Consider the following 26640-nt stretch of genomic DNA (forward strand, 5'->3'; position numbering starts at 1 on the left):
CAGTATTTGGCTGTGGCAGACACTGAACGCACCCACGCGTGACAGAAGTGTTAGGTGTATCATGGCAGCAAATGTACAAGCCTCTTAAAGGAGTTGCTTCTGCACTCCACCAACGAAAACAGATTCATTAGAAGTGTTCCAATATCGACTTTCTCGATGGATAACAAAAGTCAATATTTACATTCATACACTTAAACATTACCATGTGACATCAACATTTGCATTTTGTAAGTGTTCCAAAAAGCAAGTATCACATAGTAAACGATTAAGGAAGCAGTTCCAATTAAAACACATGGACTAAATCATCCCACAATGTATTTTAAAAAGGATGGTTGTGTGGTCCCATCAGTCATATGGATATACAGGGCTTTCTCTACAATTCCTAGGTGCTTTCCATCCAATAATGAATTAAACCATTTGTACTAATTATATTCTTCTTGTGTGATTCATTTGTGCTTGAAAACCAGAAATATTGAATTTTTTCAGCCATAATAATTTGACCAGGTGTTCATTTCACTAAACTACAGGGACGATAATTGCTTGATGAAAATCCTAGAACTCGTAATCTCTAGGGAAATTTTCTGCACATTCCCCTGTCAATTTAACTTGACAGGTTTCTTACTACCGCTTGGACACTGTCAAGGCCGATGTTATGCCTATGGAGTACTGAAGGGTTCAGGTGAACTTGGTAGCAACTTGCAGCTTCATTAATTACAAGCAAACAGTCCAATTTGGGAGGTCGGTGGGAGTGCATCCCCTGCAGCATATTCCATAACCAAATTATTTAGCAATACCAAGGTCAAGTATGGAAAACATACAGTTTTTGGAGGTTTAGTTTAGAGTTGAAGTAACCAGAAAACTCAAGATGAAGCTACCTTCTCTGTACTTTACTTACAGATTTCCTGGAGCTAAAAAGCTAAATAGACAGGTTCCTTAACCACAACTTACATGTTTAAACCACTCAAAGTTCATACAAATCATATTATGTTTACCATAAGCTTTTTCTCTAGATCTTTAAGAGGACAAGGTCCACCTGAGAGATGCTCTTGGTACAGAGTGCAGGGAATGCAGATTTATCTTGTGGTAAGAGCGTTAATAGTCTTGTTCCCATACTAACACAATCCTTCTAGATTGTAAACTCGTTTGATCAGGGCCCTTCTCACTCGTTTCCGTAAGTCAAATTGTTATGTTATATACTACTTGATATGTCCTGTCTACCCATTGTAAAGCGCTATGGAATTTGATGGCGCTATATAAAAAAAAAAAAAAAAATAATGAGATCAAAATACATATTCATTATTAAGAGTGACTCCAAACAAAATGACATTTACTACAACTGCACAGACATATGAGGATTGTGAACGGCTCCCACATAAATCCTTGTAAAAGGGATGCCCGTTTCTGATCACTGCTGTCTCACACTGCAAGCATAAAGCCAGTCTATGGAGCTCTGTGTACATAGTCACAAAAAACACTATTAACATATTAAATAGTTCTGTGTGTTTTCAGTAACCCATTATTATTATTATTATTATTATTATTATTATTATTATTATTATTATCTTTTATTTATATGGCTCCAGCAATTTACGCAGCGCTTAATATATACAGGGTAAGGCTGTTCATCTTGCTACAGTAGAGTTCTAATGAATATTTATACACGTCCCACTGCTAAAATAATTTGTGACTTTATCAGGTGTGTTATCAAAACTAGGGCTGCAACTAACGATTATTTTAATAATCGATTAATCGGCCGATTATTTTTTCGATTAATCGATTAATCGGATAAAAAAAACAATATGCAAATTTTTCGTTTATTTAAAAGAATTTAATGAACTGGATGTTAAAAAACAACTTAAAATTTACATTAACATTCTTATTTTGTTATGATGTAATAAAAAACAATATTTTCAAAGTACAAGAACCCAAACACAATATTTATGAAACAAAATAACCCCAAACATTCTGAAAAGAGGTGGACTATTACTGTTCAAGAAACTTTGCCCCAGCACTTTGCACTTTGCACCCAGCACTTTGCACCCAGCACTTTGCACCCAGCACTTTGCACCCAGCCCTGGCACTTTGCACCCAGCACTTTGCACCCAGCACTTTGCCCTGGCACTTTGCATCCAGCACTTTGCACCCAGCATTCAGCACTTTGCACCAGCACTTTGCACTTTGCACCCAGCCCTGGCACTTTGCACCCAGCACTTTGCACCCAGCCCTGGCACTTTGCACCCAGCACTGGCACTTTGCACCCAGCACTTTGCACTGTGCCCCTGCACCCAGTCTCTAACTCTGCCCTGCACCCAGCCCTGCCCCCACATTCTGCCCTGCCCCCACACTCACACTCTGCCCTGCACCCACTCTGCCCTGCACCCACACTCACACCCTGCCCTGCATCCCCACCCCCACTCTGCCCTGCACCCAGTCTCCCACTCTGCTCTGCACCCACACCCTGCATCCCCACCCCCACTCTGCCCTGCACCCAGTCTCCTGCCCTGCAACCCCCACCCCCACTCTGCCCTGCACCCCCACCCCCGCTCTGCCCTGCACCCCCACCCCCACTCTGCCCTGCACCCACACTCACGAACCGCTCTGTGCGAATGGAGCCACTCGCACAGAGCGAACCGCTCTGTGCGAATGGAGCCACTCGCACAGAGCGAACCGCTCTGTGCGAATGGAGCCACTCGCACAGAGCGAACCGCTCTGTGCGAATGGAGCCACTCGCACAGAGCGAACCGCTCTGTGCGAATGGAGCCACTCGCACAGAGCGAACCGCTCTGTGCGAATGGAGCCACTCGCACAGAGCGAACCGCTCTGTGCGAATGGAGCCACTCGCACAGAGCGAACCGCTCTGTGCGAATGGAGCCACTCGCACAGAGCGAACCGCTCTGTGCGAATGGAGCCACTCGCACAGAGCGAACCGCTCTGTGCGAATGGAGCCACTCGCACAGAGCGAACCGCTCTGTGCGAGTGGAGCCACTCGCACAGAGCGAACCGCTCTGTGCGAGTGGCTCCATTCGCACAGAGCGATTCGCTCTGTGCGAGTGGCTCTGTGCGATCCGTGCACATAGACATGAAGAATACTTACCTCCGGAACGCGTCACATCCGTCACGTAGCTAAAAGAAGGCGGAGACTGCAGAGCGTGTAGCAGAAGCGGGGAACGCTCGCGGAGGTAAGTAAAAGGAGCCGAGTGCTCCAACAACGAATTGATCACTCGATTAATCGATAACGGAAATCGTTATCGATGATTTCCGTTATCGATTATTATCGATTTTATCGATTCGTTGTTTCAGCTCTAATCAAAACAAACCTGATCTGCTCAAGATAACGCTTCTCAGCACAACATATGCCAGGCACTGGATGAATTACAAGCCTGCTCTGCAGATCACGGTGCTTTTATGCGAACTGACACTTATTACACTTTCCAAATGTCACAGCGAAAGCACCGCAAATTGTTTCTAGATCAACCCAAAGTCGTATCATGCTAGCAATAAACTGATAAACCCCAGCTCCAACAGCTATGAAGATCTGATTACACAAAAAAACAGCTGCATTGCTCTATCGCTGGAGCGAAACTGCTTATCCTTTTAGCTCCTTAACCCTTTCGCAAAAGAATGTGATCCCTTTGCTCACAGATGCATGGACATGTTCGGCAGAATCCCCCCTTATGCAACTGCCTTCTTCCCTGCCTCCCAACGCCGTAGCTTGCAGGAGAAGCACAAACACATCTTCTTCTGCCTGTGCCCACGGGGTGTACTCACTCACCCAGCCAGCCAGCCAGCTTCGTAATTCTAGGGGAGTCTAACGAAAGCCACAAGCTTAGGCAAACAGCATTGATTTCAATGGGAGCACTTTCCTGCTGCTGATTGCCTTCCTGAAGTGGCACTGGAGGGAGTGTGTGGCAGTTCTGTAGCTACATCTCCTTCTTAAGAGAAATAATTTATATTTTAACAGGTCGAAGGATACATTCTAAAGTACTAACAAATTACTTGAGTCTTTTTATTATACAGCGGTTTTGTGATACACAATATAAAATGGATTTTCCCGACACTAAAATGAGAGAACAATTTAGCGGTTACTAGCTTATATCAGCTTTCAGTTGAGCATTTCATTCTCCCAACTGCCATATAAAAGGAGTATCATAAGTAATACACAAGAGAAAACGTAATAGCTTCGGTAGGGAACGGACTGCTATGGTGTGTTAATGCAGTATAGAGGACTGCTTGCTTGTCTCCTGACACCCAGCATTAATGGTTCCTTACAGTAGATGACTTCTATGTCTTTGACAGAATAAGTTCTATAATCAGTTTGAATTCATGACAGAAAGGGAGGAGCTATTCTTCTAATAGAAGATCCCACAAAAATCATTAGATTCCCTACATGGGAACGCCGGACTTCTCACAAAAGGGCAAGAGGAACAGACATTTTTCAGATAATTCCACTGAAATTTGGCCTTCTTAGGGACAACAGGGTACTACCATGAGTCTGTCCCACACTACATCAAACCAAACAGGTCCTGTGGTCCCCAGAGTGGGCTAAAGGAATCATTAATGAAGGCACTTGTCCTGACCATTTCCCCTTTAAATGGGGGTGTTTCCTGAGATGTCAGTGGGACAGAACTAAGGTGGATCGGTCTGGGATCACACCCTGACTGCCAAGTGGTTGGGGGGGAGTAGTACGTGAAAGGGAGTCTCTCCTTCTTGCGTTGCGCCCCCCCCCCACAGCTAAACTCTTATTGGTTATTTGATCTGTTCTGCTATTGGTTACTTATTTTTTCTGTATGTCATTTTGTCATGTTGTATACCACTTATGTCCTGTCTACCCTTTGTGGAGCACTGCAGAATTATATAAAACAATAATAATAAATAAATGCACTAAAAGCGTTTTAGTATGAGTACTAATTTAAGGCATTCAAAGAATCCCAAGGGTGCTGATGAAGAACAGAGTAGCACTGTCTGCAGGCAGAGTGTTGAGAGGACAAAGTAAAAATACAGTGAGGCCACAGAAGCTGCACTGATAAATATCTTGGTCCATCTGCAAAATAACTCTTTTATTGAGAAAACACTGGCAGCTATTCCTATTGTAACAGCTACCTCTCATCACAACGCCAACTATTATACTTAAAGATATTCTTAGAAATATCAGATGCAACTGAATATTCTGAACAAAAGTGTAGTAAAAATGGTTAAGTTAGTTTGACAACACTTACAAGACAAATAATAACAGATACCCAAAACACCTACAATCAGACATGATGTCGTATAAGCACAACCTTACATAAAAACGCTAAGAGTTTAACAATGGGAAGAATACACCAATCATGTTCTGGCCTCCTTGCCCGCAATAATATCAGATGTCCTCTGTGGTCAACATGCACGGATCCTCAGTGAGTGGGGCAGCCGTTTATTTTCTGCAGTCACAGTGTGTTTTCAGTGCACTTAAATACTGGTTTCGAAGTTCTATTGTGACATTTCCCTGGCTGCATTTGATCATCACGGCAGTGCTATACCGGCCAACAGTTTCAGAGCACAGGAAACAAGAGCGATTCTTCTGAGACTTGCGCTGCCCCACTCCGAGGATCGGTTTCTACAATGACACAAACACATTGGGCCAAGTAACATGCGATGCTCTCTACCCCTTTGTTGACTTATCTTCTGACTTAACTGAAGAAGAGCTACATAGAGAAACATGGAAGCATTCAAAGGTCTAGCAGGCGTGATTTTTTAGCTACCGATTATTTGGAGTGTAAAATGAAGGCAATTTTATGCCATTTTAAGTTGTTTATTTCAAAACTTATAGTACAATTTACAAAAATTACATTCAATGGTTGATCATACAGGAAAAAGACAAGAGCAATCAACCTCAAAGGCTTCCCTTTTTTACTCTGTTAAACCCAAATAAATGTGGCTTATTTACATAATACACACCTAGGAGAAGGAAAATATAATTCATGACAAAACATCCATCAACTCTTGATCTGTTTCTATTATTATTTATGATGTTTTCAGCCCCCTAACCCACATATTTTTTCTTCTTTCATTTGCTTAAGCAACCACTAGGGATTATTAATCCATCATGCGGCTCTTGCATTGGCAAATGAACTTCCCTGCCGATATACAGGAGATCTAATGATAGACTGGGCTGTTCCCCGTCAGGGGGACAGTGAATCTGTGGTAGTTGTGGAATGACAAATTAATTGTGACGGAGCTCGTTGAGAGCACTTAATGGGACACTTCAGCCATCTTATGATAGCTTAGTGTCTCCTTCAAATAATGTTTTTTTCCTCTTGCAAATTCGTGGAGCCATCCTCATCTATGTGTTTGCCTCTTTATTTTCTCACTTTTCTGGCAACTGACCCTTTAACAGTGTTTGAATGGGTTGGACATTCTTCTATCAATGGCTGTTTTATGTGCAAGTCATCTAACGTGGTGTTCCTCATTATGTGTGTGAAAGGCCCAACAGCAATGTATGTGGGAGAGACAGGCCAAGCATTACACAAAAGTCCCACAGACATACTATCAACCAGAAAATAATAGATACACCTGTTGGAGAGCATTTCCGTCAACCTGGGCACAGCATACAGGGTGTAAAGCTACTAGTACTGATGGGATTGTTTCGCACCCAGAGGGGGGGGAAAATACGGGAGGTCAAACCAATATGTAGGTTTAATGTCCTACTCACTGGCCTCGATACATCAGGAGATATAACCTTACAAATTAATAATCCACTCACAAACACTCCTCATGTATGTCATTATGACATCATGAAGGGATATGTCTGGTTATGAGAGATCCCTGAGGTCCATAAATTTCCCAAAGGGATCTCTAATCAAAACCTATTAGGGCTAAATGAAAAAAATGAAAAGAAAAGAAGTGCTTGTTACCTTCTAGCTCAAAAAGTTTAAGTATTTTATTTCAGGAATAGCTTTAGCCATCTAAAAACCCATGAATGGGTACTACTGCATTACTGTATTTAGGGTATGTTACTGAGCATAACTTTCATAATTAGCATCTAGAGTAACTTGGATGCCAACTGTGCCTTTGAAAAATAAGGCTCTGCCCTCCCAATCCTTCCACAAGGGTAAAGGCCAAAATTACGGCTGGTCCTTTTGTTTTGTTATCTTTAAAATGTGTCTCTAGGATAAAAGTAATTTTCGTTTTTTTAGGATTTAAGGTCAAGCCCCCAGACATTCCAGGGCATACATTTCAATATATTTGTATCCATTGTCAGGAGTTAAATTAGAGTATAATAAACTGCTAACCCACATTGTGCTGCAAACATGCTGTGTCGAACAAATAATGAATAAACTAATAACATTAAAAACTAAAAACATATGGCAATAACGTAGACGTGTTCCGTAACAGGAAATCATCACCATCAAAATGGATACAGAACAGAAAAGACCTTAGTGAAGGAGGATGTCGCTTTTGGATGGAGGTAACCAGAGACCAAAATAGATAGCTTTATGATAGTCTCAAAGAGGGACTCCATGACATTGACCCCTCCGCCCCTTGCCTATACAAAAAATAAAGGGAATAACATATGCAGCGTCATTATATGAACTGATAGTTGTGCAATTATATAGTAAATTTAAAAGAACCCCAAGCCCAGAAACCAATTATTCCCACTTTAATGCGTTCTTCTAATCTAGAACAATATAGGAATATACCATAGCTACCTCTATGGTCACCAAGGAGATGAAACCTGTGCTATGTGTCGTGTACCATGAATCAAAGATAAGGCTTCCAAGTGTACAGTTAATCACCCACTTATAGATCATATGGTATTCTATATTTGCAGTAGAGGATTTAGGTTGTTGCTTATGATTTGTTCCATCCATATATATGAACATACATGTAAATGTAAAGTCATTCACGCAAAGATCACACCAATGCTTTTAGAAATCCTTCTGCATAAAGCCACAGGAGGAATCCCAAGCTTTCCTTCTTCAGAATCGCTTCGGAGGAATCTAATGGTAGCCTGTAGATCTCAAGAGCGTGAGTCAGCTCTTCCGAATTATCAAGATCTCAAAGAAGTAAAGTTGCATATTAAACAAGTTACATCCATGCTTTACACTATAGAAAAGGAAAAATATAATTTAAAGACTACTTCTGTGGAAAAATCACTGTGTTTTTAAAGGTTTATGCTTACAAATGAACCGACAAAAGACCAGCGTGTAATATTAAACAGCATGTATTTTACATCTTTAAGATCACTTCAATCTAGGTCAAACAAGTGTTTTGTAACAAAGGTCTGCTTGTACTTTATGGCAACACCTCTTTACATCAGAGGGCACACTGATACAGAAGAATGAACAGTTGCTAAAGGCAATAAAAAAAACTGTACAGTATAATAGACTTGTGAATTTGGATTCTCACAAAATGGGAATGTAATGAAATCTGCATATTTCAATTCATACGACTCTCAGAAAACAAGGCAAGATCCCCCTATAAAATGAACAAAAACAAAGCAAAAAGCTTCCACTCTTCGCGTTCTCTTACACTCTCATAATATCTCCCCATCGTCTCTGCCGACCGGTTCCGTGTCCAAAGATAATCTACAGTGAACTACTGCAAAAAAGCAGTGTTTCCAGGGCACCGCCATTACAGGTTTATCCCCAAAAAATAAATGTTAAATATATGTGTGCCACAATTATTGGCACCCCTATGAATTCATATGAGAAAATTATATTTAAAGTATATTCCCAGTGATGTTTTACTTTTTTTTTTAGTTCACTTTTTTTTTTTAGTTCAACTATGACTTCCTGTTTCAGTGGAATAAATAATTATTAGGTAACACATAGGCCAATTTCCCTTAGTCATTCATCACAATGGTTAAGACCAAGGAATATAGCTGTTACGCGTGGCAAAAGGTTGTTGGACGTCACAAAATGGGAGGTGGCTTTAAGAAAATAGAAATGTGTTGGCAATTCCCATTTCCACCTTTAAGAAGTTCCAGTCTACTCAAAATGTTATGAATCAACCTGGAAGAGGACGTGCGTCTAAAGTGGAGGCTCTTTAATGTTTTGGGGCTGTTTTTCTGCCAGAAGGCCTGGACATTTTGTGAACATGACATTGTAGACCCTATCAAATAATAACAGATATAAAATAAACACCTGACTCCCTCTGCTAGAAAACTTAACATGGGCTGTGGTTTGATTTTCCCCATCAGGGCAATGACTCAAAACATACAACAAAATGAACACAAAAATGGTTTACTGACCATAAAATCAAGAGGCTCTACCATTGGCCATTCCAGTCCCCTGTTTTGAACCCCACCGAAAACCAGGGGGGCGAGTTCACCAGTACCGATTTAGGAATTTGCAGGATCAAGAGAAATTCTGTAATGAGAATTGGTCTCAGATCCCTTGCCATGTATTCTCAAATCTCATCAGGCACTATAGGAGAAGGCACAGAGCTGCTATCTTGGTAAAGGGAGGCAGCACAGAGTATTTACTAAAAATGTGCCAACAATTGTGCCAGACATATACCGTATCGGCTCGAATATAGGCCGCACCCTAAAAGTTTGGTGCTATTTTAAAGAAAAAAATATTTGTAAAATTTCTGGTATCTATTATGCAGTTAGTCAGCATATGTTATATATAAACAGAAAATTGGAAAACCAATAGCCATTAACTCATAATGCACCTTACTCTATAGACGCTGGATCGCGCATCATCGATGAAGTACCTGGTACGTCCTGGTCTGTGGGTGACACCCAACCAGAAAGTACCAGGTATGTCACCGGTATGGAAGGGGTTAAGATGAATGGGCGTAATATATATATTCATATATACACACACACATACTATATCATCATATTTTTATTGTGCATTTACATTTCAGACCATTGCTAAACCACCTGTAGACACAGACACATTTACTGTAGAACACAACATATTTCACATTAAGAGACAAGAAGCTGCAATAAAATATTATTTGCTAGGAAATTTGATTTTGTGTGGGAGGGGAGGTTTTGCCTGGGAACATGGTGCTAGACAATTCTGAACAATTATCTTGGTTTTATCACTCATATAACAGTTTCTGTTTCTTTTTCATTCTGCTGTGCTAACCAGCTAGTAAATCACAAAGTGGAATTTTAATGAGACCTTTAAAACGCTCTTTTAGCATCATATTATACTGCATCCTTGTTTTGGCAATGTTTCAAGAAATATTTAGCAGGAGGAAGCTTAGGAAGCCGACGCACATGTATCATATGTACCTGCACATTCTCAGGCTAGCACTACTCTGTGCTGTCTCTGTTTTAAACACTCTTTTGGATTGACAGGAGCCAAAATAACGCTGCTTCATTGGGCAAAAACCGCAGACTCTACAGCGCTATTCATAAATTTAAATATATATAAAATAAGTGTGGTTCTGGACAGTGTAAACCTTGGGCCCAGAGTCTTACGGTTTTGGCCCTGGACAGTGGGAAAATACATCCCCGGGGGAAGTTTATTTGCATAGTGTATTTTAGGTCACTAGTGTGGAGTATGCAGGGGTGGGTTGGTTCTCCATCTCACTACCAGTGTCTCTTTGTACTAAAGGATTCCGTTCAGATCTTCTATGGAATTGGTCCTGATTAATGTTGATTGCAGCCACCGCTTGGCTGTTACTTAGTAGTGCAGACTAAAGCTGGGACCCCCTATTTTTGTTCTATGAAAGAGACACTGATGGACTGCATTGTTAGTTTTGGTTTTTATTTATTTGGTGTCCAAACAGCAGACAGCTGTAATATTATTTAGCAAGTGCTTAGAGCAGCAAGGACTTTATTTCAATATGTTTCTATCTTCTATGTGTCTCCAGAGATGACTAAATGCAGAAACAGGTCTTGACAAGTGTATTAGTTATTTGAAAGCTGTAGTTAGCCGAATATAGCCAATCATATAACTCCCAGGCTAGAGCACCTTCGAATAGCTTGAACTCATTGACCAGCGAATCTTTAGGAAAAGCCTTCGGCTAAGTATTTCTGTGAATGATCAAGAATCTAATTGAGCATGTTAATGACATGATGGCACTTTCCAGTTACTTGAGACGTGTGCCTGGAATGAGAACAAATGATTCTGTCTCTAGCCAAAGGAAAATAACAAAGCTTTATAGCATTTTGCCAAAAATTTTACATCCACCAATAATTTTTTAATGGACTGCAGACAGTGCTTAAATGTTTGATTTTTCCCCTTCCTTTGGCATTTTCAACTGGTTTTTTTCTAGATTAAAATTGTTTGTACAACCGTTGAAGCCAATAATATTGCAAAACAATAACTGTAAAATGAATGTGTTTTTAAAAAGTAGCAGTAATGCCTAGTTTTTGTTTTAGGCATCAGCAAAAAAAATTGTCCCTTCCCAGTTATCCATGGGATGGTAACCTTTTCAACAAAACTCAAATGGTTTGCTCATATATATATTATATATATATATACACACACAAATACTGTTTCTGCTCTGCTCTTTAAATTGTCATGGTGTTGCTTTTGCAAACAAATGGGATGGGGGACTCTGTACAAACTCTCCATATGCATTTTTTCTTCCAATCAGGTCCAGCGCTGGCTCAGGGAACGCCGCTCAGTCCGCCATGCACATTTGGCTAGTTCAAAAGCAGCAAATCAGTGGCCAGAAATGTCAGCCTGTGGAGGAGGAGGGCAACTGCAGCAGCGGGAATACATCGTTTGTGTCAGGCGCTTTATTTTTTTATATACAGTCCTAAACTGCAATAATATCAGTTTACCTGCATCAGTTCATTACGGCGGTGTTATTATGATGAAGAAACACCCTTTTAAAACCACTTTGCCTCTACAGATGTGTTCTTTCATATTGCGGGTTTAAATGACACTTTGTAAGTGGCAGGTCAGACATTACAGAAACACATTACATTTCATTAAAGCAAATTACATTAGCACTTGGGAAATCAGATCTGCTTATGTATTCGGCAGGTGGGTCAGTTCAGAGATTTTCTGGAAATCTCATAAACAGCATGCAGTGTGTCACGCGTGTATAAAAATCCAATTTATGCACCAATGCTTGATATACTCAGCCCTGTCTGAGACGTAGAGGCTTCACACCACAGACTATATTATGGTCTCAGGACAATGAAATACTACCAGTATAAAATAGCAAGAAATTGATTTTCTGTAGGAAAGTGAAAATAAAGAACATTAAATGGCCCGACTTCCTTTATCTCTCTCTGGCACATCCTTGGCTGCTTTCATGCATTTCAAATTATTTTAACCCTTCAAGCACCGTGCAATTTTTGCAACAGGCTCTTTTTCTTAAAGAGACACTCCAGTGCTCTATGAAACCTATTAATGTACTTTGTAAATACTTTATTATGCATATTTTATTAACTTTAGAAAAAGCTGCAGCTCACCCCTCCACTGCCCCTTTGAAATTGCAGCACATGCAGGATCTTGTTAGCTCCTAGAACTTTCTGAGGGACACTCAGTTATCATAAATGTGAAAATCACAGCTGGAGTGTCCATTTAAGCAGCCAAGTAGCTTTCCAGACTCCAACGCTCCCCTGATTATTAGCCAGTATGTGGCAAATGGAATTTGTAGTTCAAAAACAGCTAATGCGCTACCCATTGAATAAGTTTGCTTCAAATTATGTTATGAAAAGCTCTTTTAAGATACAAGAATGTGGGCAGTAAATGCTTTTAAACAATAACATTCTACACGGTTTGTACAGGTATTAATGAGCTCTGAGCGAGGAGTGATAGTACCCGTCAGCCCCTGATTACTGCAGGTCCTTCTAACATCTTCACGATGCCAGCCGCCACTCTGCCATCCTCACATCCCCCTTAAATACGAATTCCGCTGCTTACGCCTAGAGAATGTTCTGTTAAGGAAGCAAACTGAGATTTCCAAACAACGAACATCCTTGAGGATTGAAGTGCAAGCGCATGCCTTTGGCTCCTGCACACCAAAGTAAATCTTTTTCTGCGGCTTGAATGTGTAGGAGGAGCAGAATACAATCTTTATTGTTAGCAGATATGGGATAAAGTCCAAGGGCTGATGTTACATTTATTTCTTGTCTAGAGCAAACTCAGACATGAACTTTGGTGAGCCAGTAGGGTTAATTGTCAACACCACGAAAATGTACAACGCATATGAAACATAGAAACACAACTCAAGGTCTCTTTAATAGCTGACAAATTATCTGATATTATTTTGTAACATATGTTACAAGTCTGTATAAGCAGATCCATGTAATGATCCAAATTCACTACCAGAGCTTGTAAGGGTTTTAACCAAGGAGCAGAAAATATTTCCACCATATGCTTAAACCTACTCTTCAGAGGTTACAATCATGCTGGGGTTTTAGCTCTTACCAACAGGTAATTAAACAACTAGCAGCACCTATGTGTGTCATTAAGATATATTGCAGCCCTCCAGGCTTAGGCTCCACATACACCTAACTTAAGTGTATATGACCAGGTTTAATTTGTTGCTAGACTAAAGGAAAACTTTTAAATGGTGCCTTAAATACAGATTCTCAATCACACTCACTAGCGGCTTAAACTTTCATGAGTCCATTTTCAAGCAAGTTTGAGTAACATTCAGATAAAAGCAGACCCAGTCTATTCTCAGAGGTACTTTTCTCCAGTTACCAGAGCTGCACTTAATATTTTCTTTCCATTTTTAACAATTTAGAATTCGTTATGCTCCGGATATATTCATAGTTTGAAAAGAAAAAAAACACCAAACCCTGCTGGGGAACTCTACAAAGAGTCATTCAGGCCTAGAATAACTTCCTGGCCTTTAACACACGGATTTAGATATACTCTGTAACAAGCTAATAGGCCTCAGAAACAGGTGTATTTAAGTTGTGATCATGTGACCCCAATTGCACACAAGTGGATTACATTCACATTATTGTGCCAATTACATTGAACTTTAACAGGTAATTAAGGGGTGTCAAAGCAAAGGAGAGCAGGATCATGACTTTTCAGGTTTGGTATTAGCAAAAACAATAAATTATGCAGTGCAAGAGACACACATGTATTGTACTGCCTTTGGAAAGCATAGTGCCTGTTATGTATAAGACACTGCTGGGTTCCGAGAACTCTTCTCTCTAGCTGCTTATAGAAAGGTGCCTGCAGACTTTTTCATCTTGCATCCCATGCTAGATGCATTTTTGGTATATTTTAATAGAACAATAATTACAATATGTACCAAGCACATCTGCCAAATGGCATAACATGTCTAAACTGTGCCATATTTTCCTCCCCCCAACTGAACCTTGCCATTTTCTTCATAGTAGCACTCCACTTTTGTGAAAGTGACACCTGTGGTGTTCCAGAAGCACCTTAGATTTTTCAGTTTGGGATGGATGTCCGCATGCTGGCCCTGCTCGGAGAATTTCCTTGCCTATTAGCATCTATGGTATAAAAAAAACTAACACGTTTCATCAAGGCATACATTTATTAAATATAAGTTAAATATAATGAATTTATTCCTGATTGGGAATATTTATGTGTATTTATTTTCAAGATTATTAAATATTTGTGTTTTTGTTTATGTGTCTTTACATGTATTGAAAATTTATAATAATAAAAACAAAAATTAAAGGAGATTTCAACAAAGGTTTAAGAAAGATCTAACTGAAGTACTCAGCTCTTCCAGCTCATGATCAACTTCAGAGGATCTCAGAGTATAGAAAACTTCCTGGCCTCAAGGAACTCAACAAAGTTCTTAATGCATTCAGCAGAGACATGGTCAACATATGATGCCTGGTCTGTATGTAACCTGTGCCGATTTAGCTCTGCAGTAAGGTCAGCAAATAACCTGAATAACATTTCTCAGTGCTCACCGTGGCGATCAGTGAATTGATCTTTCAAACATGCAGATAACTACTTCAAGTGATGAACCTGATTTACTGATCTATAGCCCACAATAGAAGAAACAACAGCAATACTAGGGAGATGGATTTGGCGCATTATATACAGTTCGCAAAAAGTAAACTGTAAATAACTACGTCTGCACCTGCCCCAAGCACCACATCTGCAAATTCACCAATTTAATGAAATAAACTGAAATAAATTAGATTAATGCTGTCAAAGCAAAATAAACTTTTCTCTTTCACCAATTTAGTGAATCATAGAGCTTGATATGTTTGGGGTGTGAGAAGTGGAAAATGCCTGAAGAACATGGCTCTTTTGATTAATATACATACTTATATTAAGCCCTTTAGTGCTACAGCAAATTAACTTCATAAAAAATTATTCTTCAGATCTCAACTATATTCACTTGACAGAACAGGAAAAAAAAACCTTTATCCAGCAGTGATTATTGTTAAAATGACTTACAGATATTAGGCAATTTAAACAGACCTCTAAATAAGTCTTAAATCTTTCCCACTGCTAAGAATAATTCAACTTTTCTTTTTTGTTTTCTTTTAATAAAACATTATTCCAGTAGGTTTTATTATACAATTTAAGTCCTCAGGGTTGTAACTTTAATGCCAAGCAATGTATATTTTTGGTTTTATATTATGCTGCTAACAATAAAGGTTATCTCCCTGTGAAGGCTACAAACCTTTGTACAAAGAATTTATTATTAGGAACGACTGTGGTATGTACTCAATTTTCTGGACAGAAGTCATTATTTCTTGCTTTGCAAACCAAGGAAGCTATCAACATACGCTACAGGAAAGTCCTATTACAGTGGAGTGCTTAAGTGCAATCTTCTGATGACTAATCTTCCCAAAGAAACCACAAAATAATAGTGCATGGGAATAAAGCTTCAGTAAAATGAATCTGTCACTTTCATAAGGTTTTGACAACATTGAATGAGTGTGCTGTATATTTATCATATATATTTACACATAAACATGCATAGTAGTTTTTATTGTAAAATATTTGGTTTAAATATTAAGGACAACGCTAAGTTTGGCACGTGAGGCAGTCCTTCCAAGCAGAGTCAAGCGAGGCTTCTTGCCTCTGTATGTGTGAATGAAGTAGAGCACTGAAATAATGAAGTCATATCCCAGGGCTCTCCATTACTCAGATATGCAGAGGCCATGAGTGTGAGGGACAGCAAGAGTCCTGCTTGCCTAAAGGCAAATGACCCGGCAAATCCTAAGAGCAGCCCTGCACCCAAGGCTGACGGCTTTCACCAAGAATCTTTTAAAAAGGTACTGTTCTTCCTTACTCCTACATTACTTTAATTAAATACAATTTGATATGTTTTGCCAAGAACACTTATGATTTCCATAGCCGAAAAATAATTTCTGTGGTTTTCATGTATTTAAACTTTCAGAGGTAAGAATAAAATGGCAGATCAAGTTGTTATGGTCTTTCTTCCGGGCTCAGGTGACAAATGGTTGCAAACGTGAAAAGCCAGTGCAGACAGACATTAAACTTTGTACAATACAGCAACAATGGCTAATTTGTTTGTGGGGTACTGCAAAGGCAAAGTTGTTTATTTCATTATGGGACCCCAGCAGGGACTTTAATATCTAGTTGAGAGAATGGACAGAAAAAATGGGGTCTATGCACTAAAGGTAGAGTTAACAAGAGGGTTGTAGTTTCAACCCTGGCTGGCCCTGCATAATGCATTGATAAATCCATAGTCATATAAAACGTCTCTTTGCACATGATTTATACATAAAGGGGATGCTTAGCTAGAGAAAAATGCCAATGTGGTCCCTTCATAATGAATAGCAAAGAAGGGCAGTTGTAACCATAGCTCTCCTGCACACTTTTACTTTAGGGAATAAGCCCTATAGATTTGTTTCCAAAAGCTCTTTAAATGGCCAGTGAATTAATGACAAGCTGCAAGTCAGCAGAGAGAGCACTTAGTGCGCTATCATGCCAGACACAGACTTATGTTGTGATGCATGTAATTAGTTACTTTTAAATAGATCTTGGGCTTCATTCAAGCTTTTGCTAAAAAGGAAGATTGGGCACCAAAATCAAACTTACAAGTAAGCATTTCAACTGAGACCACAAATTCAGAAATTGCACTGCTAACTACTCAAACGCACATGCGCATTTAGCGTTCATCTCATAATCACAAGTCCAGACCACTGGGCATTATAGGGAATATGTCTAACCGACATTACCGCAGGACACGGTCACAACCAGTGCGCCACAGCCATCATTTTTCTGTTTGCCAATGTTTATTTTGTATACTTACTTCTGTGCTAAATTAATATGTTATGCTTTTGCAGCTACTAATGTATCAACTGATATAATAATAACATTTACATGTATGCATACAATACTGGGACAAAAATAAAATACTCTTTTAAGTGATTGTGAATGTGGTTTTGTAATATAAACATACAGATTTGGAAACTTGTCTGAGCAAGGCCCTCTTCAACTTTTGTGACTGTAAATCTAAATTGTTGTGCCCCCGCTGCACAAGAACACGCTATATAAATCAAATAATAATAATACATGTAACTTCTAAATCAATCCACACATAATTGCATTGAAATGGTTGAATTGTCGCTGTTTTATGGATTCTTTCCATGTCCTAAGATGTAAAAACATATGCATTAAATGTTGTGAGTCCCATTGAATCACTTAGTAAAAGTTATTTTTGATTTCAGTGTATATTTTTACTTAGTGGTCGCAGTCTAGAATTCCCAATCGCTGTTTAGGGTTTAGTCAAGGAGTTGAATCACAAACCATGTATCTGAATCCCCCCAGTGCCACTACGTAGGAACTGGCCCAGTAGTTTAACTACCTCTCTCTTATGTAGCTGTACATTCCCTGCTGTGCAAGCAATTACTAAAAAATACTTTTTCTATAGTATAGCAGGGCTTCCTTACCTCCCTGGTTGGAAATCTAGCATGCTTATGGGTATCCACAAGACATCCATTTAATTTGAAGACACCGGGGCTCCATCTGGGAGGAAAGAAGCCTGCTGATTGGTCTATGACGATCAGCCGCTTTTAAGGGAGTAAAAAAAAATTTGAAAAAAACGATTAATGCCTTTAGGCAGCGATCAGATCCTTGGTGTAGGCAGCTACCAGGGTGACCGGTGTATGTTGCGAAAGCTAACATGATGTTGTGATTGTCAGCTGGCAAATGAAAAGCCTGTTTCCCGGTTGAGGTCAAGGTGTCCCCCAACTCTAACCCCCAATAAAAGAAAAATAAAAAAAAAACCCCAGAAAGAACAATATTTTATTTAAAAAATATATGTATTCATTTTTTTAAGGTAAAAATAGGTTGATAAGCTTCTAAGTATTACAACTCCAAACACCCTTAGCCAAGGATAATGGGAGTGAGGGTCAAAAGCAGATGCCCCAGAGTGACATTTGTAATATATATATATATACACACACACACACATATATATGTAATTCCTTTTTATGTGTATCTACCCTGCGATATGTTGGGCAATCTACCTGCATGTTCAACCAGGGGTCGACAAATTTGGTTTGTATATAGGAGCAAGACAAAAAAAATAGAAGCAAACATTTTTCTTCCACAATATTTTTATTTTCATATATTGCCTCCCTGGCAATACAACATAAAACATACCTTTATTCAATGCTCCACCACTTTGTACGGTACTGCGGTTCATGGTAAGGGGTATTTTACACCATAAAGACTCAAGCTTATATGAGAAAAATTGTCTTACACTTACATACAATAACACACACATGGTCACATCTTATGCTCACAAACACTAACACCTTACAGTAACACTCATGCTAACATGCTAATGCTATACTGAAACATATACAACACCAAGCACACTAACGCTACGCTCTTATACACATTCACACATCAGCTACAATATACATATATAAAAAGACACCCTAACACTATGGACACACATACACACTGATTCTGGCACTACACATTTACACACACTCACTGACTCTAGCACTATACATATACACACATACACACTGACTCTGACATAACAGTATAAACAAACACAGACTCCAGCACATACATACATATATATATATATATATATATATATATTACATTATATATATATACACCGGTATATTATACACACACACTGACAATACAGTATACAGTTACATACACTACCCCTTCATATTTTCTGCCATTGTAGGAAAACTTAGGGTGCCGGATACACAATGGTGGCCCCCCTTGTCCCGCAAAACCCTGGGAGACAGAAAGTGGTTTGTGATGGCCCGGGGTTTGTCAAGCCCTGCGTTCATCCACATTTATAGGACAAATCTATTTAAAGATGGTGGGAGTTATTAAGAAAAGTATTAGCGGACACAGTACTCAGTCTCTGGGCATTTACTGAATACTCGCCTTCTGATTTCATAGAGATTAATTAAATCAGATAACCAATTCCGTGCCATAATATATTAGGGCTACCCGCAGACTTTTAACACGCCTCCAGCAAATGGGTATACTGAATGAACATTGATTAATTAAGAAAATGTGCACATTAACACAGCTGCAATGTTCTCCTCCAGCGCGGAAAGTGTTAACCAAATGAACATCAAGGGTTACGTGATTTACTGTGGAAAACAAACGATCTAGCTCACCATGCTAACGTGCACTGTGACATGTGATGAGATAAAGAAAAAAAAAAGGAAAAGCAAATATCAGCTCCAGGGCACCTCTCATTCTTATCTAAACAAAAGCTGCTTCTGAATCCTAAGCAAGTAAGAGAGAGAGAGGCCTGAATTTCTCCTTTCAGTGGTAATTCTGGGACTCCCAGGAGATAGCTCTAGCAGCTGCCTCACAGGACTTTCTCTCACCTCCGGGACATCACTGAACATTACTAATTTCTGCAGAGCTAGCATATTCCCACAAGAGGCTTTTTCTTTTCCTAGTGTTCCCTTTTCGTGTTTGCTTTGAATTTCTGTAAGATCTCTGCTCTGTCTGTATCAACATTGTGTTGCACCATGCAAATGACAGCCGACTAATAAAAACACGCAGTTTAGCAAACCTTGCCCTTAACTCTTTCAAGACCAGAGGAGATACAGCTGTGCTCACCCAGTTGGCAAAGACAAATGAAACACTCTTCTGCTGACAGGCAGATATTCCAAAATTGGAAAACGCACAGATCCCTAATGTTCAACAATGATGGATTACCTGTAGCTGGGAATGATGTACTATGTCGGCTTCAAAATAAAACATAGCCATTTGTTCTAAAGCCCCAAAACAAAACTAAAGTGCATAATAAAGATAAATATAATAATAACACCAACAGGCAGTGAATAAGCAAATCTTTGGCTTGGGAATAGAAGCAATAAGTCATCCCCTTTCTAAAAACCTATACTATTTTTCAACATAGTGCCAGTATTTTTCCACGATGACAAACCATGTCCCTATGACATTGTTTGCAGATCATAAGCAGTAACTCCCCAAGGACAGGACTCAAAAAGACACAAAGCTTGGCAGCATTAAAATCTGTGAACAATTAAGGGTTTTTTTCAGTGACTTGGTTCAATAAAATAAATCCTCAAAGGCTGTTACCAGAAACCCTCACGACATATGTGTCTGGGGTATCCTCAAAAGGAGAGCTTGCACAATTATGATTGGAAGCCCCTCATCAAGAATAGAAAGAGATCATAAAATCCTGCACTGCATGCAGGATGGGTTTCCAAGGACCAGATAGCACTGCCTATGTTTTAAGATGTTGATCACAAGGCAAGTGACAAGACCACACCAGTGATGTAACGGTACAGATCCTGGCAACAGGCTGATATAACTCCTGCACTCCTCTCTTACCCCTAGGCATCCCATACATAATAGCAGTTAAAGTACAACTTCTTTGTGGAAAAAAAATACTATGTTTTATTATGTTTAACCCTACACTAACTTATGTTTTATCAGGCAAAGCATTTTACGGCAGGCTTGGGTTTGTCGTCTCATTAAGAAGCACCAAATACATTAACATATTCTTTAATTCTAAGCAATGCTAGGAAAGGACCATGACCTTAGATACAGCAGTATTCAAGCATCAACAAAGGCTATTTCAAAGCCCTGTTATTAAATCATCAACTACAATAAATGTATTTTCCTTAACGGTCAACGGTTGTAATTTGAACCATTTTTAACAGCGTCTACAATAAACTTCCTGCTGCGTTCATCAGGTTACACAAACTATTACCTTGGCGTTTACACCAAGATTAAAACAAAACATTAGATTGGAGTGGAAACATTCTAGCCCAAAGAACTAGCCCTGCGCTATCACAAGCATTTCCATCAAAACGATATATCGCTGAAGGAATTGCATTAGCTGTGTCTCCAGACTGTATTATAGTCCTAGACCACTTGAGAATTCAATCTTCAAGAGAGTTCCAGGCTCGGTCATCAAAATTAAACTGATTATTGTTACTAAACCACAGCCTAACAAATGTATTGGACGCTTCCAATGCAAAAGGCTGCCAACTGTGTGGACTCAAATAGTGAAACCATTCAATTAGATTTGGCTGCATTATTACGGCCGGTTGACGGGCAATATATTCAGGCAATGCACAAAAATAAACATTTTTGACCTGCGATCTGTGTTCAAAGATCAAAAACAAAGGGATTATCCATGTCAGTGTGTTTATTTCAGGGGTTCTTCATGTTAAAGCCCCTGCTCAGCAGTTTGCTGAATAGGAGGCAAGTAATCCTCCTGACACCACATATTCCTCCATTTCCTGACATCTTGCTCTGTAATACTACCTGCATCATTAATGGGATATCACAACAGTTCTTGCCCTCTAAACATCCTCTTATTTCCGGTAGTCATTGTAAGAATACCTAAATACACCATTATGCCTCCTTTCTTTAAAAAAGTCATCCGATTTATTGTTCGACTGTCACCCAGACAGACGCCAAGTTCTTTTTCATACTTAATAGGGCTGACTTATGGGTCTATATATTAGACAAATTTACTGGACGAGCTATATATTTTTGATATCTTTACTGAATACAATACACAAGTAATAAACATTGTAACAACGCATGTATTTTCACACCATATATCAACACACTTGTGTACCAAGAACAAACAATAGACAATTTCTACTTTTCCCATAATGTCTTATTTAACGTGCAGGAGGCATCAGCCTAATAATTTTTTTTGCAAACTAAATAATTCCGAGAGCATATCGAACAACCAATAGACCAGCGCGCCCACACTCATGGAAACTGGATGTGTATCCAGGCAAATCCATATATATGTTTCTTAAACAAATTGGATTGGTAAGTGTTTCAGGCAACAGACTGTTAATTTAAAGATTTGATTGACCTTTGCGTTTAACACATTTACACGTCACACCCAAGATTACAGATTAGATTGTCAGTTCTTGGGAACAAGGAATGCATCTCCTACTTACTGCCCTTCTAGTATTTAAGTGTACAGCGTCCGTGCACTGTCAGTAGGTATTGTGTGTGTACGCTGTGCTACAGAAACACTGGAGTGCAAGCTCCTCGGGCTAGTGTCTGCGGCTCTCTGGGCGAACCCCCCTAGTGCAAACAGTATATACTGCATTTCACAGCACGCTATCTGTAGCTAGGGGTCCATAATAATCACTCCCTACCACCACCTTAAACGTCGTTACAAACAGCACGACTCAAAACACCCTCAAATCTCCCCGAGTCCCGGTATAAAGGCACCGGTGACATGACGGTGTCCTTCAACAAAGATATAGAATGGGTTACTTAACTGCACGGCGGCGGCTCCGGGCGGTCTCTATGGGGACGGGTTGACAGGCAGGCACGGAAAGGATACCTCCGCCAGGCGCTAAAGCAACTAGAATCACTCCGCTGCACCAGCCTCTGAAAGAAGTCCCAAACACAGGCTGCTTGATTGTGTTTGAGGGAGGAGGGGGAGAGGGGCAGAATGTGGAGAGAATTACACGGGAGAGAGAGAGAGGTTCCCGAGTACTGGCTACCAGCAGGAGTGAGGGTGTTAAGTGAGGAAAGCATGTAGTGAGCGCTGCCAGTTAGAGAGATTTATGAGAGGGGTGAAATGAGTCCAAGGGTACAGTCTGTCTGTACTAGCTGCAGGGAGCGTGAGGCAAGAGAATGGCGTTCCAATGGCAGACTGCGTGTCAGTGGGGTGAAGGGAGAAAGAGTCCCTGGACAAAATGGTGCAAGGAGGATTGTGGAAGAGAAAGTGCTGGAGTTTGGACTCCCTGTTGGGGCAGGTCTCAGGAGTCTAGAAAGTTTTCTGGGGGAGAGAAAGCAGAGCACAATCCCATTGCACTGAGCAGGGAGAGTGGGCCTGTAGGTAGCTTGGCATGCCTTGCCAACAAAGCTGGTGATCTCGATTTACTCAGGTTTTCTCATTCAAGAAAGGGCTGAACATTCTTGCACAATGTATAATTCATGTGGTTAGGCTTTCATTAGTCATTAGAATCCATTTGGACCCCACATAGAGCAAATAGTATTGTGTGAGAGTTGATTGGAACATTGGAAATGTGCTATGCATTCTCGCATTTCCCACTGCCAACATGTCACTAGTTAAAGCTACATTAAAATAAGTTAACGCTAACGTCACCACTATAAACTGCGGTTTGTTCTTGCTACCATACCCCGGAACATCAGATGACCTTGAGGTTCTTGAAATATTACCCTCTTAATAACTCATCTTGAAGATTCCATGTACTGGCTCGCCAAATGTGTCAACTAAAAGGCTCTAATACCTGTCCTCATGGAAACACTGACCTGTTATTTAAAGGTTCAATTAATTATGAACCATAACGTACTGGAAGAAAATCACCACGTGGAAGTGGTATATGGTCACGTCCATTCCATTCCAGTCTGTGTGACCCTGAGAATCTGTCCCTACACTCAAGAGTTTCCAGGGTATGGTTGTAGCTCCCATTTCTGTCTATGCTGCTGGCTTCATGGCACAGTTTATGTCAGGGGTGTCCAATGTGCGGCCCGCGTGAGATTTCCCAGCCACACACATAGATGGCATTGCGTGCAGGCCCCATGCCCCCCAGTGCCTTAGTGAGGCTCTTTGTCCCGCCCCCTTTGAAGATGTGATGTAGAGGACTGCATTGGGAAAACGTTGCGGGCGGTCTTGCTGGGGTTGCGGGCGGTCAGGCACTGTACCTGCGGATCCCGGTAATCCCTTTTAGTATCAATGTATCCCCCCACAACCTTGTGTATTTATACCCCCAGCCAGCTCTCTTTGTGCATGTATGCCCCCACACGTTTGTATATTGATTTTTATGTAATGCACCAAGCTAGCATTTCTCCCTTTGTGTATTGATGCCCCCACCACCCTTTGTACTGGCTGCTCCCTTACAGTGTCTCCTCTCTTGCTGGTCCCAGGAACAAAACGGAGTCACATGATGTGACGTCACTTCCCGTGACTCCGCCTTGTTCCTGGGGGGAGCAGGAGAAGAGATGCTGTGAGGGAGCAACTCGAGGGCAGCCTTGCGGGACTGAGCAGGAAATCTGCAGTTCAGGTAAGGAGTTGGGCTTAATTGGCCACAAATGTGGCGGGATTGAGCACAAATGTGGCGGGAGTGGTAAAAAAAATCAACGGGAGCGGGATTAAAAAAGCAGTCCCACACAGGGCTCAAATGTGATGTAACGCTCAAGGGCTCACACAGAAGAGTTTCTCATGACGGGGAGCAGGCAGACCTTGTCGGAAGAGAGCAGTCTGCAGGGGAAGGAAGCCAGCAAAAAATGCTTAGGGTGATAGATGGAAGGGGACCCATATTCAAAGGGGGGCTGCCTTGGGGCAACAATTAAATAATACAAAAAAGGGGTGTCTGAGGATTATAAGCACACAACAGGGTGGTTGAAGCATCACATAAATCAGTACAAAAAATGGCCACCAAAATCCTCAGCACCAGGCCCATGATGCTCATAATTCAGCCCTACCTCCATTGTGCATCAGCCATCTTAAATCCAGCTTCTACTCACAGTGTGCTTCAGCCTTGTGCAGTCTTTTTTGGCTAAACTTGTTCTAAATGGTTTGTGGACTGACTTTGTTTTACTGTTTAAGTAATTTAGTATCGATAGAATGACATAAAAGTTGATCAAAAAACTTTTTGTCCACTGCTTTTTTCATTATCGCCAAATTAACCTTGTATTAATATGCATTATAAAGCTAAAAGGCCATATTTTCTCTCAGTGAAAAATGAGTGCGGTCCACGCACATATACATTTCTGATGGAGTGGCCCACTGCTGAAAAAACTTGGACACCCCTTGTTTATGTAGTACTTTTCAAGACTTTCTTCATAGACCATCATTAGTCAAATGGTCCTCCAAAGGGTATTTACAGCATAGCAGTGTTGCAGTGTGTGACCTTGTATTACTGACCAGATTATGGTGAGGTGTGAAAATTATACAGTTATATCCATTATTTCACGAGTATCCGCTTCACTTTTAAACGTAAGAATATACAATTGCTGGAGTTTCATAATGTTGTACCAAATAAACACACATAAAAAAGCATAGAAAATGTGAACATAAAAAAGATCACCTTATTCCCATGCGCATTAACTTTTTTTTATTGTTGTAGTCTAATAGTCTTTTGACTTCATCTACAACCATAAGTACCAAATCTTAGGAGAGGTTTGTTACAATTTATTGGTGTAATGTAGGCTTGCACCTACTGCAGTGTACTAATGCATTGGATGCAATTAATTTAAATCTTTTTTAACTAGTGTAGTTATTTTTATAGATATTTGGCTTAAAAATAAAAACAAAGCTCCCTCAATAAACCAGTTTGGTGTCCAAAATTACAAATGTCAGCTGGTTTTCAGCTTCTGAGGTGTCTAGAAGAGCTTAGTTAGGGTAAAGCCAATTCCAACTGTATCTTTTCTACGACTCCAGCGCGCCACTACTTTTCATATTTCGGTAACCAATGTTCAAAACCTCCCTCTTTATCTGTGTGCCTTTGAATGGCAAGCCAAGCAGGCAATGGTCACTGGGTACAGCAGAGGAGTCCTGTATGACTTCAAGAGAGGACAGGATCTCATGAAGGGTTTTGAGCTTGTCTTGTGATAGTTGGGTGCGATCTGCAGCAGTCATCCTCACTGTGGATCGCCACTTCGTGGTACAGGAGAGAGGTACGGACCCATCAGAACGCCAGAGTCTGGGAGCAATTGCTCTTGTGTGCTTCTCCATTAACCCATCCCTGTATCTGCCTGTCCTCCAGCTCTTCTCATTAATCGTCAGGAGCAGGTGTTCTCTAACAGGACTATTAACTCCAAGGCATTGTAAAATATTTTTATTCAAATATTACATAATGTTTAATGGGTTTTCATAGTGTTAAAAAAAAAAACTAAGTTGAATTTTTATTGATATACAATATTTTTAAGAAATGCTATGGGCATACTTTAGGTCACACATCTGTTAAAATGATGTGTTACAATGATGCATGCATGCATTCCAATAAATTAAAGTTTATAACAGTGACCGTTCCAAGCACTATTAAATTCTTCCGCACATCAAATAGTAACCTACTATAAAAGAATGTTACAGGAACAAATTAGTTTTGTTAAATGCAATAAATCCCATTTGTAGCAACAAGAAAGAGAGTATACATGTTATTACATCTCTTTAAAGTTACGCATTTATCAACTTAGATCTAGTTTAGATCTAACTATAGATCACATTTTGTGTGTGATCTATAAATATATCTGCTGTTTGGATCCTCAGCATGTAAGATTACAAGGAAGAATTCCCTAACAAAATCAGATTTTTTATGCTGGTCTCTTTACGTTA

The 26640-nt window shown here is 40.0% G+C and overlaps 1 long non-coding RNA gene across 1 annotated transcript in view; it reads right to left on the reverse strand.

Annotated features, from left to right (window-relative positions):
• LOC128501858 (uncharacterized) overlaps positions 1-22678 on the reverse strand; it is a 40114-nt gene extending 17436 nt beyond the window's left edge. The window contains exon 1 of the long non-coding RNA XR_008355063.1: positions 22613-22678. This is a non-coding gene — a long non-coding RNA (uncharacterized LOC128501858). The remainder of the gene's footprint in view (positions 1-22612) is intronic.
• Between the last annotated feature and the right edge of the window lie 3962 nt (positions 22679-26640).

Source organism: Spea bombifrons, chromosome 1 (genome assembly GCF_027358695.1).
Source record: "Spea bombifrons isolate aSpeBom1 chromosome 1, aSpeBom1.2.pri, whole genome shotgun sequence".
In the NCBI taxonomy this organism is placed as follows: domain Eukaryota; kingdom Metazoa; phylum Chordata; class Amphibia; order Anura; family Pelobatidae; genus Spea; species Spea bombifrons.